Below are 14901 nucleotides of genomic sequence, written 5' to 3'. Positions count from 1 at the left end.
GGTGCAGTGGTTAAGTGCGCACGTTCCGCTTCAGTGGCCTGGGGTTTGCCAGTTCGGATCCCGGGTGCGGACATGGCACTGCTTGGCAATCCATGCTGTGGTAGGCATCCCACATATAAAGTAGAGGAAGATGGGCATGGATGTTAGCTCAGGGCCAGTCTTCCTCAGCAAAAAGAGGAGGATTGGCAGCAGATGTTAGCTCAGGGCTAATCTTCCTCAAAAAAAAAAAAAAAGTGCTCAAAACGTTGACCAGCTGGATTACTTCTTATTGTTTGACGTTTGTAAGAATAGGTAATGCGTGCTCATGGCAAAGAAGTCAAGCATTATAGAAAGGTTACCATGAAAAGCCAGTCTCCACTCACCCAGACCCCGATCTCTCGGTTTCCCTTCCCAGAGGCCTCCGCTCCCCCATGGAGCTGGAATCTGAAGTGGGTTGAATGGTGGCCCCAAAAAAGACATGCCCACACCCAAATCCCTGGGACCCGGGAATGTGACCTCATTTGGAAAAGGGTCTTTGCAGATATAATTGAGTGAGGGTTTGGAGATGAGGAAGTCACTCTGGATTATCCAGTTGGGGCCCTCAAATCCAATGAGAGTGTCCTCATGAAATAGACACAGGGGAGAGGAGAGCAACGTGACCCTGGAGGCAGAGATCAGAGGATCGGCCACGAGTCAAGGAATGCAGGCGGACACCAGAAGCTGCAAGAGGTGGCGAGCGGATTCTCCCCAGAGCCTCAGGCGGGAGCACAGCCCCGCCGACACCTGGACCCCAGACTTCTAGCCTCCAGAACAGGGAGAGAAAAAAATGTGTGTTGTCTTAAGCCACCAAGTTTGTGGTAACTTGTCACGGCAGCCACAGGAAACCAGGACAGAGTTGCTGTTGTCCCCATTTCTCCCTCTCGTTTTCCACGTACATGAGGCATGCCGTGCTGGGGGTCCTGCCTCTTGCTTTTCCTGTGTAAGTGCTGCCTGACAGTCTCTGTCACAGACAGCTGCCACAGCCTTATTGATGCCTGTGTAGTAGTCCATCGTATGGGTGTCCCGGTGACTGGTCTACCCATCCCTCACTGATGACACTGAGGGTGCTCCCAATCTTTGACTCCCGTCAACAATGCTGCAAAGGGCATCTTGTCCCACACAGGTGTGCATGTGTGTGCAAACACCTGGGAGACCAATTCCCACAAGTGGAATTGCTGCATCCAAGAGTGTGTGCATTTTCCGTTTTCAGAGGTATTGCCAAATTACCCTCCGAGGAGGTTATATAGCACAGATTCCATTTTAAAAGTCCATTTTTTTTCTCATTATAAAAGTAATCTTTTAGTAGAATTCTTAAGTGTGATTTGATTACACCTTGTAACCAAAATCTTGTCTAGCAGAACATAGTCAATGGGAAAATAACATCAATTACCTGAAATTTTCTTGCCAGCCTGGCTGGATTGGCCCTCTTCTGTTAAATAGGGGGTTCTGGTATTAGGTGTCTGTTTCTCCTCCAGGCAGCCTCTGTGGGGGCTCTGGGGTGGGGCACGAGGATGCGGATCTTTGTGCCAGGACAGCTGTCTGAAGCCACCCCTCCCTGCCCCCCAGCAGTCCGGAGGTGACTAATCCCGACCTCCCAACCCCATGTTCTTGCTGTGAGAAGAGGAGGAAGGGAAACAAAAAGCCACTTCCCCCATCTGGAGAGTCCTATATCAAATGTCCAATGTCCAATTTGTCCTTGTTCTTTGTGTTCCTGGACCAGCCTTTGGCTCAGAGGAAAGTTCCCTGCTCCTCGCCAAGGCAGCGAGAAGGAGGGCTGGTTCCCTGAAGTGCCCCCCAAACCCCGCCTCTTCTTGGCTCTCGTTCTGGATCAGCTGCCAGCACGGAGGGCCTCCTCTGTGCCGTGCCCACCCGCTCAGGCCCTCAAAATGGGTGGAGAGCTGGAGAGACCCTTCACACCACCCTGTCGGGTCCCGTGTTTTAAGGACGGACAAACCAAGGCCCAGGGAATGAATTGACTGGTCCAAGGCCACACCCACATTGGCCGCCAGTCACCTGCTGGTGAGAGAGTTGAGCTCTTTCCATAGGATGAGGGGCCCGCACGTGGGCTCCACTTCGTCTCCAGCTCCAGCTCCTGCCATGCCCTGCCTCACCTGAAGTGTCCTGAATAACTCAAAAGAATTTGAAGTTCGCTGGCTGCTGCCCTCCATCACCCGGGCCCCCACCACACACACAGCCCCCGGTTGTGCCCCACGCTCATGCTAACCTCTTCCTTCCTTGACTCAGCCTGGTCAATTCCTTCTCATTTTTTATGACTCAGTTCAGATACACACTTCTCCAGGAAGCCTGTCCTGATTTTCCCTAGCCGCATTAGATGCCTCTTCTTGGTGCCTGAGCATGTCTCTATGGCCTCAATTACCACATTTATCGTGATCTAATTGGCTTCTATCTCACTGCCACCACCACACGGAGCTCTCTGAGGACTAAGAAAAAACTCAAGTCATCTATGTGTCTAGATCAACACATGTTTGTTGAATGAATGAATGAACAAATCAGAAGCTAAGTGACAGTCACTGCAATGGAGTAGAAAGAGAGCAGCCTGGGCCTGGAATCAGGAGACCTAGATCTCTGCTATTTATTATTTATATACCACTGGGCAAGTCTCTTACCTTCTTGAGGCCTCAGTTTCCTCATCTGTAAAACGGTGCACCTTGACTGTTTCTCAGTCAGCTGTTGCTGTGACAATGTTAGGCTCTGAGGGACACCTGGCAATAAGCATTGTTTGGCTCCTCCATTTGTGGTTGACTGGGTGTTGGCCGATTCTGCCTGGGCTCATGAGATGGCGAGCTGGGGCTGGCTCTGCTCCCTGTGTTTCTCATCTTCCTTGGACCAGTGGGGTAGCCGGGTCATGTCCTCCGATGGCAGTGACAGAAGCACGAGAGGACAAGTGGCAACACGAGGAGGCCTCTCAAGGCCTGGGCTCTGAAGGGACGCTTCTGCTCACAGTCCATTGGCCAAAGCTGCTCACACGGCTGAAGAAAAACTAGAGGTCAGGGGGACACTCAGCTTCTGCAGGGAGAAACTGCAAAGTCACTTGAGAAAAAGCACAGAGACAGAGAGGGTGAAAAATTGGGACCAAAAAACCAGTCTGCCCTGGGCTGCATGGTCTCCAGAGACCCCGCGAGGCCTGGTGGGCTGCAGCCCTGAGATGACCCCCGTCCCTCCCTGCTCTGGCCCCTCGTGTCCTGCTGACCGTTGAACGGCCCCCTGCTTCTTTCTGTCCGCCTGGTCCAGGACTCTCGGTGGAACTTCTGTGAGGACGATTCTCTCCTCCCGTCCAGCCTGTGGTCTTCACAAAACCTCCGCCCAAACCCGCTCCCTCCTTCAGCAGAAGCACAGCCACCCCCTTGTGCTCTCAGCCTGAGACCTGACCTGAGCCTCCGTCTGCTCCCCTCCCAGCTCTCACTAGGCCCCGGGATCTCATGTCCCTGCTCCCTCCAGGCCCTGCCACCTCCTCCCAGTCCCACCTCCTCCCTACCCCCGTCCCCCACCACCCCCTGCCCGGCCCAGGCCACCTCATGTCCCCCGAGCCCAGCTCTGCCCCCTCCACGGGCATCCTCCACGCTGTCACCTGCAAACATGCCGTCACCTGCAAAGACTTTGCAACAGGCAGATCTGACTGTGCCAAGAGCACTGCTGGGTCCTCACTGCTGACGGCGGGGGCGGCCAGGCAGGCACTGTGAGGCCATGAAGGGACGGATGGTGCCGGGGAGGGGGGGAGCACTGGGGGGGCGGGGGGGGTTGGGTGCTGAATTGTGTTTCCCCCAAAAAATGTGCTGGAGTCCTAACCCCCAGTACCTCACAATAGGACCTTATGTGGAGATAGGGTCTCTGCAGAGGAATCGAGTCATGGCACAGCCATTAGGGTGGGCCCCAATCCCATAGGACCTGGGTCCTTGTGGAAAGGGGAACTATGGACACAGACAGCACGGAGGGCAGACAGCATGAGGACATGGGGAGAGCGCCATCTGCAAGGTGCCCGAGGCCGCCAGAAGCGAGAAGAGAGGCTGGGACAGACTCTCTCTCATGGCCTCAGAAGGAAGCAAGCCTGTGAGGCCTCGATCTTGACTTCTGGCCTCCAGACTGTGAGACGACAAAGTTGTCTTTCTGCCGTCTCAGCCGCCTAGTTGTGGCACTTTGTTATCAGGCAGCCCTAGGCGACTCATGCAGTTGGGGGAAACAAACAAGATACTAGCACAGCAGGGGACATGGGAACTGGGAGGCACACGGGTCCTTAATGGAGGGAGAGAGGCAGGAGAGTCAGAACCAGAGACGGCTCGACCCTCCCACTTACAGTCTGTGCAGCCAACTGGTGGCATCCACGGGAAACTGGAGGCCGGGGAGAAAGGGGCCTGGTGTTTCTTCCCTCCCCCTTCCCTGCCTCGGTGGGGGTTCTGACAGGCTGCGCCCCTGGGCTCCCGTGGACAGCCCTCCCCCCTGCCGCAGCCTCCCCAGCTCTGGTCACTCTGCTCTTCCTCTTCCCCTCTGACCAGAGTGGCAGTGGCTTCTCATGTGGCTTGTGCCTGGTGCTTCCACACCCATTGTAGTTCCCCAATAACTCAGCCAGCACCTCGGTAAATGAATCCCTCATTACATTCTCCTCAGAGTCCCAGCTGAGTGGCCTTCTGTCTCCTGCCAGAATCTGCCTGATGACACGGTGTGTGATCATAAAAAGATGCCAACCGATTTGCGTGGGGAGGTTATGGGACGCTTCGGGAAGGGGGCATTGGACGTGGCATTCGCAGTGTATCCACGGATGGGACTGGGAAACCGCGATCCTGGAACTGGGAGAGGGGTCGGGGCTTTGAGCCAGACAGGGAGGTTTGGATTCTCGACCCTCTTCCCATAGTTATGCGAGCGTAGGCGACCGGCCCCACCCCTCTGAGAGCTTGTTTGCTGTCCCTAGAATGTGTGTCACCTCCCAGGCTGCACGTGCAGGGAGCACGATGGATGGTGGCTGCCAGGCCCCTGGGGGCCTTCCAGGGACAGAGCAGCACATGCTCCCCAGGTGGTCAGGGGTGTGCTGAGGAAGCAGCCAGCAGCCAGGGCGCCTGGACCATTAAGACCGGTCTCCAGACAAGGGGAGCTCAGCCAGGAGGCATTTAAAGTCAGGGCAGAAACTCTGGATTGCATTCAGTTGGCAGGGGCTGCCGGGAGGGGAGAGACACATGGTCTGAGAGATGCAGGATCCAGAGAGGAAGAGAGAGAGAAAGAGAGAATTTAGAAGGTTAAGGATCTTTGGCAACTTCCTTTGGAGAATTTTTCAAAGCCATCTGTATCTTGTTTTCTTTGTGTGAAAAGGAGAAATAGAGGCAACTAGAACTCCAGAAGCAATTTATTGACAACTTGGGCCCTGAGAGCAATTCTTTCTGTGGGTAATATGTCTTCCAGCTAGAACTCTTTGCCACCTTAGGCTCGGGAGGGGCCTGGGAACAGGCAGGGCTGCCAGGCGAGTGCTCTGCGGGGAGAGCCCTCGCTTCACATCTACAGGTCTACCCATGGCACTCCCTGCGGCCAGACCAGGAGACCCCGGAGCAGGACTCATGGGACAACAGGACTCTGCCTGGAGCCCCCTCCCTCTTCCCCTTCAGGCTCCTGCTAACTAATGGCTCCTCCTGGTTTTCCTTCCAACAGGAAAGGGAGGAAAAGCCCGAGTCAGTCAACGAAGTTGCCCAGAACTACCTGGTAAATGAGGCTGGTGGAAGACATCCTGTCACTCAAGAGTCACAGCGCACACCAAGGGGCAAGGAAAAAGCACCATGCTATTCATCCTGTCTACTCAGAGCCTGGCCTGCACAGGGGGGCCAATCTCCCCTCACAGCCTATTCATCCTGTTGTTTATCTTGTCTACTATACCAGTCAGATAGGACTTTGGAGTCTTGTAAAATGTTGTCATTGTTATTTCCTTAAAATGACTTATTTGGAATATTTTTCTACCTTAGTCAATACTTTTGGTTTGCAAGAGTCAGAAATCCAACTCAAACCAGCTCCAGGAAACAAGAGAACTGGGAAGTCCAAGGGTATGAGCTGCGGCATCAGGCATGGCTGGATCCGAGTGTAAACAGTCATCAGGGTCTGCTCCCTTTTCCCCAGCCAGGTCTGTTTCCCCTGCATCGGCTCCTTTCTTTGGCAGCCTCTTTCTCCACAGTGGTCCCCAGCAGCTCCAGATTTCTATTCTATAGGCCAAGTACCCCCGAGGAAAGAGAGGACTTCATTTGTCATGGATGTGATAAATGTCCCAGAATGGAGTCCTCTTGGATTGTCCAGGGTCATGTGTCCACCCTGACACCATTGTGTTGGAGATGGCAGGCTCCGGGTGACAAACTTGGGCCAGGTGCCTGCAGGTGCCCACTTCTTGAGCGCAGTGGTTCCAGAGGGACAGCATCCGGGCACAGAGAGTGAGGAGGAGGGTGGAGGCTGGGCCAGCTGGTGGGGCAGGGGCCACCGTATGCTCATTCCTTCTATTCTCTTTCATTTTCAGCAGCCCAATGTGCCTTCTAATACAAGACTGTATGTGCTAACAAATCTGCATGGGCCATGATTCCCCAAGGAAAGCAGAAACTTCCAGACCTAGCTAAATTGGCCAGGTTCTTGCTTACCTCCTTGGAAGCCAGGATCTGGGGGAAAATCATCATATAGACCTGCAGAGGCCAGGACAGGAGCATCTGGACCCTTCTGCTTGATGCAGTTGTCCTCAGAGCGACAGACAGTGCAGTCATTGAACAAACCAAAAAGACCCAGCCTTTCACTTGTAAAGAGAGCGACGGAGCCAGAGCTCAGGCCCAAGCAGGTCCTGAGGCTGCTCCCTGGGAAGGAACTAGGGAGGGACCACTGCACTGTTAGCGGGGGCCCTAAACAGGTGGTCGTGCCACATCACTCAGAATCTTTAGGTTGCAAGTGACAGAAACGAAATTCAGACTGGGCTGAAGGAAAATAGTAATAGTAAAATTGTTATTCACAATACATAAATCAAACAGTGATAATCACTGTTAATAACATATAGTTATACAATTAATAATACTTATTAATATTATTATCAATAATATCATTCCCTGGTTCGTATAACTTGAGGCACAGCTGGATCTAGGGACCCAAGAAGTCATGGGGCAGCTGTGCGTCCCCATCTCAGGCGCCTTTCTCCGCACTGGCTTCGTTCTCAAGTCCCCAGCAGCTTCAGGCTGACACTCTCAGCTCAGCAGGACCCCTCCCCATGATCCCAGGATTCACCTGGATTAGACTTTGGGTTCCCAGTTCACCGTCAAACCACTCTCTGTAACTAGGGTGGATACGCTGATTGGCCAGGCCTGGGAGGCGCCACCTCTACCCTCCAGAGTGACCAGCTCCTTCCAAACCTGACCAACTGAGCAAAGGAGGGGCTGTCCCACTGTCCCACAGAGGGTGACGGTGCCTGCAGGAAATACCACAGCGGTCCCTCACTCCAGGAGGGGCCCGGTGGAGGGTGCTTGAAGCACGGAAGGCGGCCTCCTACCAAGCAGGAGAGGCAGGCCGTTGAGGGGGAGGAGTCTGAGCTGTCCCAGCTCGGGGGCAGAGGGGGCTGGGGAGCAGATGTGGGGTCACAGGGCGGTCCTCTGCAGCAGAGTGTAGGGCAGCGCTGAAGGCAGGGCAGAGAGGGACAGAGCGGAGGCTGAGGCCCAGGGAGTGCTGTGCTGCTGCTGGGAATGGGCGGCCATCCTCAGCTTGCAGTCTGCCACACCCCTGCTGGCAGCTGCCCTCCCCGCCTGAGGCTCTCAGCTGCCTGATGCTTCCAGTCAGTGTGTCCCCCGGGCTGCCCCAGATGCCAGGGGGAGAGGAGGACTCACCTTCTCATGGAGGGTTCCGGGCTGCTGCTCTGAAGTCCCCCCAGATGGTTTCCTGCGAGTCTGACTTCGCTCTGGGGGCCAGGACACAGTGTGAAGGGGATGGATGTGGCCTGGATCTCAGGAGTTCACTTCCTAACTGAGACCAAGGACAGGCCCCTGGTGTGTTCGCTGGGCTCCGGCACAGGGTCCAGCTCACCAATGGGCTTCAGGAAATGTTTGCGGAATCAGGACAGCGATTCAGTGGAAATGGCTCTCGCAGCCCACGGGGTGAGGAGCTGCTTTTAGTCTGACCCACCTATTATTGGCTGGGTGACCCTCACTTAGTCACACACCCTCTCTGGGCCTCCAGGTGCCTCATCTGTCAAATGAGGAGGTTGGAGCAGCTGATCCCCAAGTCCCCATCCAGCTCTAGCATTCTCTGGCCCTCTGGCCGTCTTCCTGCCAAGGGGACAGTCGCTCCAGCAGCCACACTCGCTCCATCCCTCTCGCGGCCAGGGCAGGGGGAAGAGGCATTCAAGGCACGGTAATTATTGTAAAGAGGAGAGTTTAAGTGTTTAGTTTTATGAGGTAGCCGGCCCTCTCTGTCAGCAGAAAGCCACGCGGCTCCCTGGGTGCGAGTTAATTTCCTCCGTGGCTCGTTTTCTCGCCCACCGTCATTTTTCCTCCACTGCTTTATGGCTTTTGGAGCAGGCCAGAGCAGTGTGTGCTGGCGGTGGCTTCATGCCCTAGAGTGGGAAGTGCCCCGCGCTGCTCCCACCCTGTTGTGAAGCCCATGGGCAGCCGGGCCCTGCTGTTGGCAGTGAGGCCGGTGACCTCTGCGCTGGATGAGATGCGGTGGCAAGACTGGGAGCAGGGGAGGAGCAATGAGGCCAGGCCAGGGTGTCCCCAACCAGGCCAAGGCCCCTGGCATCTCCTGGATGAGCTTGCAAGGAATAAGTCTAAATTAAATGATGCTCAGACCAGCCTTGCCGCTGTCCTCGGTGCCTCAATTAAACAGCAAAAGACTTTGCCCTCTGGCTCACAGTGAGCAAGTGAGGGGGGAAATGCACCAGCTCTGGCTGCAGACAGCTTGGGTTCAAATCCCGGCCCCACCACCACTGTGTTGCCTGGGCCAAATGCTTCCTCCCCCTGGGTTACCATTTCCGCGCCTGCAGAATGGGGATGTGGGTTGCACCTGCCCGTTGGCGCTGAGGGGATGGAAGATGACCCTATACACAAAGCACCTCGCACGAAGGCTCCATTCCCCAAGAGTGAGCTTGTTTCCTGAGCTGTGCTGTGGCTCTGAGTGTCCTCTCGCCTCCTCTGTGGGCTGCGCGGACGTCATCCCCATGTGGAGGAGAACCAGGGATCCTGGTGAGCAACCAGACCACCTCTAAAAGATGCTGTGGGTCTGCCAAGACCAAGACCACATCTCACCCACATCAGGCCTGGCCACGCACACGGCATTTCTACAACAAGGACCCGTGGGGACCTGCCAGACAGCCTTGCAAGGTAAGGATTGTTAGTCCCATTTCAGGATGGGGTACCTCAAGCTCCGAGAGGTGAAGCAGTGCGCTGGGAGGCGGGGCGGGGGTGGGGGGGGTGGGCAGGCTCACAGGAAGCCACGCCAGGCGCCTGGCAGTCCCTGGCAGTCCCGTGGTGGCGTCCATAAAGGCACTGCAAAAATGGACTCCCCTTTGGAGGCTGCAGACTGGCAGTTTTGAGTCCCCACCCCCTGATCTCACATCCCTGGGTGGCTCTCAGGAATAAGGGCGATAAAATAAAGGCAGGCAGCTCAGTGTGCTGCGAAGAAGGCTCTGCAGAGTCAAACCTGGGCCTGAACCCACTATGCCACTTGTGACCTTGAGCCAATCACAGACTCCCTCCCCTGCAACAGGGGGACAGCAGCTACTTCCTAGGGCACACCAGAGGATTAAATTAAAGGAGACGAGGCATGTGAACTGCTGTGCACACAATGAGAGCACTGGTGGTGACGTCCCACCCGGATACCAGGGCGGGGAGCTGGGAGAGGGCGTTCTCTTCCGGATTCTGCCTCCAGCTCCTGTTCAGCCCTGAGCGCTGCCCCTCTCGGTGAATCTGTTCTAGGCGCAGGCCCCTGTGAGACTTCACCAAATCGTGGTGGATCCTCCGCCCAGAGAATCGCACTTAGGGCCCCACGGATTTGGCAGTGATTTTCGAGATTCCTGTACCTCCTGAAATCTGTCCATGGATCCTCGGAGAAGATCCCTGAGTCTGACTGAGGGGTCCTCCAGTCCGAACCTTGTATGTCCTTGTGTGGGGCCCGGAGGTGGATCTCCCATTCTTACTCTGGTCCCTCGTGGACCCGCAGCACCTGGCTTCACAGACGGGCCCCAGCCTGTAGTCCCAGCCGACTGCCTCCTGGGAATGGAGAGAAGCTGTTATGAAAGTCCAGCAAGTCCCACGTGGCTGGTCGGCGTGGCTCACCTCCCCCCGTCAGGACTTCTGCGGTTTCCTCTCAGCATCCATCCCTTCTTCCTTTTGGAAATTGTCCTCCAAACTCCCCTTGGGGACACCCCTCCCCTGTCCCAGCCTACGATTGGTCAGCTGATTCCACGCCCACCTTCAGGAGCAGACCCTGATTGGCCATTCAGCATAGCCCCTCCTCCTGGCTGCAGCTATTGGTTCAGAGATGATCAGGTAACCCGATCAGAGCCAATGAGACATAAGAATATGCCTAGTGTTTCCAGGAGAGCAAGGTCTTCCTGGTTTTACACAGAAGGCTGGAAGAAATCTTCATTGTTCCCCTGAAGGCTGTGGTATCAGATTAGAATGGCTGCAGCTATTTTGCTACCAGGAAGGGATAGTCTGGAGCCGCTCAACATACCATGAGAGGAGGCTCTGTGCAGAGCACAAGGATGAAACTCACAGCATGGAAGTCAGACAAGGGACATAGAAGCAAGGTCTCTGGTGACATCTTTGGAGCTGCTGGACCAAGCCTTACCTGATGCTAACACTACCTCCAGACTTTAAACCTGTATACAGCTCGATAAACTCCCCTATGATGTAACCAATTAGACCTGGGTTTTCCTGATGCTTGCAGCACAAAGCATTCTAGCTGAAACTCCATGCGAGCTGGACAGACAGAGACAAGATCAGGAAGGACTGCTCAGGAATCAGAAAGACAAGATTCTTCCAAAGGATGTGGGAGATGGGAATGTCCCCTCACCCACCTGGTGCTGGGAACGCTTCAGGGGAAAGTGGGGCCTGAGAGGAGATAGACTGTTCGGCATGACTTGTCTGGACAGGAGCAAAGTTTGGCCATTTGGTGTTTGATTAGCCAGTAACGCCCTTCCAGTCCACGATGTTTCCTGAAAGCCGGTCGTGCGGGGCACTCTGCCGTGTGGTGGAGGATACACTTACAAACAGGACAGCCCCTCCAGCGGAGAGCCCCCAGTCATGGGGTGGGGACAGGGTCCCACTAAACTCATAGGCCCTGGGAGCCTAGGCCAGGATCACGCAGGAGGGCCGGCCCAGGGGACACACAGGCACGGCCACCTCCACCCAGAGTGAGTGCCTCTGCCCAATTCGGCAAAAACACCTCAGGGGTCAGCATGGGCCCAAGTGCCAGGAGCTGCAGGGAGCGGTCCCTCCATGTCTGGCCCCACAGAGTCTTGGCGTTCACTCGGGCCACTGATCACGCTCTAACACACCACGGATTCTGTTCACTTTGGTACCATCTCACCTCCCTGCTGCCCCGTTGGGCTGTAAGCGGTCCCTCCATGTCTGGTCCCACAGAGTCTCCGGATTCTGCGCTCCCCAAATGTGGGATGAGGACGGTGAAGCTAGGGGATTCAGTGGGTGCAGAGAATGGAGTCGAGTCACACCGTCTCACCCGGATGGTGAAAGAGTTACTCCCTGTTCGGTTCTCTCTGAGACCTGTGCTCCAGGCCCAAGTGGCCGTTGGGTGCTAGCCCATCTTTGTCGCCTCTGTGACACCCACTGACCCCTCCTTTTAGCAGAAAGAGAGCAGGCCTCAGCGCATTGCCTTCTGCACGCAACAGGTTCTTGCTCAAATTTCCTCACACTGTTTTGTTTTTGTGGCATTTATTTTAACAGTTGTCTTCTATTTATGGCAAGAGATATTGGCTTTCCATTTATGGTAGTGATAAAAAGCTCCCTTTTACATTTCATTTCTTTAAGTTTTTTAGAGGGGGCCAATTGAAAGAAAAATATTGGATGGTACAAGTGGGACACAGATATAACAAAATTGTGAAGGTGGGATGTGAATGACTGAAGTTTGGGACGTATCTGTTGCACACACAGGCTGCCTGCTCGGTGTCAGGCCTTGGGACACAGCAGGGACCCAAGCAGCAAACCCTCGCCCTCATGGAGCTTACAGCCCAACGGGGCAGCAGGGAGGTGAGATGGTACCAAAGTGAACAGAATCCGTGGTGTGTTAGAGCGTGATCAGTGGCCCGAGTGAACGCCAAGCACGGAAGGGACGGCAGTGTCTGGGTGGGCACTGACCCGCCGGGTTAAGTGACGACAGGCTTGGGGGAGGTGAGGCCATGCTCCGCAGATGCGCTGGGAAGGGGTGCAGCGGGCGGAGGAAACAGAAGGGTTGCGTTGTGCTGCCGCCCCTCCAGGGTTTGGAGACTCACACTGCAGGAAACCCCACGTCAATATGCCATGCTTTCTTCAGTACGAAAAAGCAAAGGATGGTCTGCAGAGACGAGGGGTGGCACAGAAAGCAGTGCCCAGGGCTTGGGGTCACAGCAGCTTTGTTCTGGCCCCACATCAGTCACAGGACCGGCCCCACACATGAGATCAGGACCCAGCACCCTGGGGCCTGCTGGGGTCTGAAATCATCGCCTCTGAGCCATCCAAGTGCCGTTGACTTCCAGTCAACAACAGTACGGAGGGTAAGTGCACTTTATCATCCCACTTCATGGGAAGTGGTCGTCTGTCTGTGGTCCATCTGCACCCTGTAAGGAGAAAAGCCTGGGATCTGAGCCACGGCTCCCCCCTTGCGAGCTGTCCACTCCGTTACTCTTTTGAGCTTTTGTTTCCTTGCATATAAAATAGGGGTGACACATTGAATGAGGTCACTTGTACTGCTCTTGGCACATGTGGCCAGTCCATAGATGCTGTCCTGGTCCTCCACATCCCTAATTCTGAGTTAACCAGAATACCCCTCCCGTCTCCCTTCCACAAAGGGAGCCGGCAGGAAGAGGCGATGGCAGGAAACCCATTCATTCACTCCACAGTCTTCATTCCTCCACGCCAGGCACTGTTCCAGCCACTGGAGGTACAGCACAAAGTCAAGACGGGTGAGTTTCTGATCCCATGGGGACACATCATCAGAGCAATACATGAGATCGCAGCGAGTGACAAGGACTGTGAAAATGTTCAGGGAGCCAGCTCAGACCGGGCACCGGGGGAAGACTTTGCAGAAGAGCTGACACTCGGCAAGCAGGGGTGAGCTTGTAGAGGTGTGGGCGGAGAGCACTCTCGGCAGAGGGAGGAGCACAGCAAAGCGCCTGCGAGTTGTCTGAGATGGAAAGCAAGCCAGCTGCCGGGGGAAGGCGGTGCTGCAGGGCCTAGGACCAGAGCAGGGGACGTCAGCCCCTGTGGGACTCAGGCAGGGGAGAGGCCAGGGGGCTCTCTCCCCAGCTGTGGGGCCCAGGCTGTGTGAGGAAGCCTGCAGGTCCCGTTGGGTGCCGGGGCCCCTTCGACACATCCTTAGAAACCTCCAACTTGAGCAAGACCCTGGGCTCCCGCCCGCCAGGCCAGGCCCTGCCTCTGGGGTCGGTTTCATCTTTGACCAGACCCACAGGGCACCCATGTGCTGGCTGAACTTCCCTCCCTGAATCCCAGTTCTCCTCCAGGTTGGAAGAAATCTCTGTGGTTTGGATGAAGGAAGGGATGAGGAGGAGGGAGAGAGCAAAGTGTGTTTGCTGGCACCAAAGTCATGGCAGAAGCCAAGACTGGAACCCTTCCCAAGTATTTAGAAATTAAAATAATACAAGAAAACTGAGCATATGGAGTTTGTAAAGTGCCGTCCATTTCAGGAAGGGACATGACTTGCTCAGAATGCAGGGGAAAGCTGGGATCTGGGAGGCTGTGTCTGTAGGGTGAGGATGGATGCTGGCCTCTCAGGTGGGGACAAGGGGCAGGAGCAGGCACCACTCCGGGTCATGAGGAGTGTGGGAATCCCTTTTGGATTGTACTTTTGGAAGAGGAGAAAGAAGGTCCCCTCTGTCCCCTCCCAAATCCCATGGGAGTCCCCGTCCTCCCCAGCCAGGGGAATGCACCCCTCCAACCCCACTCCAACACTGTCTTCAATGCTTCCTCTCTGCATCCAGCTCCGGAGCAGTCCTGTAGGCCTGGCCTCCAAACACGCCCAAACCCAGCTGCTCCCCACCTCCTCTTCCATCCTGCCCCCCTCCTACCGGCCAGCAGAGCCACCCCTGCCAGGTCTCCCCGTGCCTCCCTCCCCATCCCCGCCTGCTCCAGTCTGCCCTCCCCACGGCCACCAGATGGATCTCTCCTCCAAAGGCTTTTCCTCCCACTTCAGGTAAAAGCCCAATGGTCTCCTCGCACCGCCTTCAGATCCTGCGTGAACCCGGCGCTACCTGATCCAAATGTCACTGCTCTTCCCTCTGTCCCTCAAGCAGGCCAAGGTTATTCTGCTTCACGACCTTTGCGCATGCAGTTCCTTCTGCCAGGAACATTCTTCCTCCTCCCTTTTTACGACGGGCTCCTCATTCAGGTCTCAGTCCAGATGCCACCTCCTCAGAGAAGCCCTCCGTGGCCACCTCATCTAGAAGACCACCTCTCCAGTTCCTTTTGACGTCACTTTATTTGTTTCTACATAATCTATTACAATCTAAAATTACCTTGTTTGTTTGGCTTGTCCTTCTACCGTGTAAGTGCCATGAGCCCCGGACCTCATCTGTCCTCTTTCTTGCTGTGTCCTCACGCCTGCAACAGGGCTTGGTGAGGCAGACCCTCCACAGACACCTGCTGAATGGGACCCCAGGGAAGGCCAGAGCCACCTGGCTTCCTTGAGCATCAACAGGTG

The sequence above is a fragment of the Equus asinus genome, chromosome 9 (assembly GCF_041296235.1).
Source record: "Equus asinus isolate D_3611 breed Donkey chromosome 9, EquAss-T2T_v2, whole genome shotgun sequence".
Lineage (NCBI taxonomy): Eukaryota > Metazoa > Chordata > Mammalia > Perissodactyla > Equidae > Equus > Equus asinus.
This window is presented reverse-complemented; position numbering follows the sequence as displayed.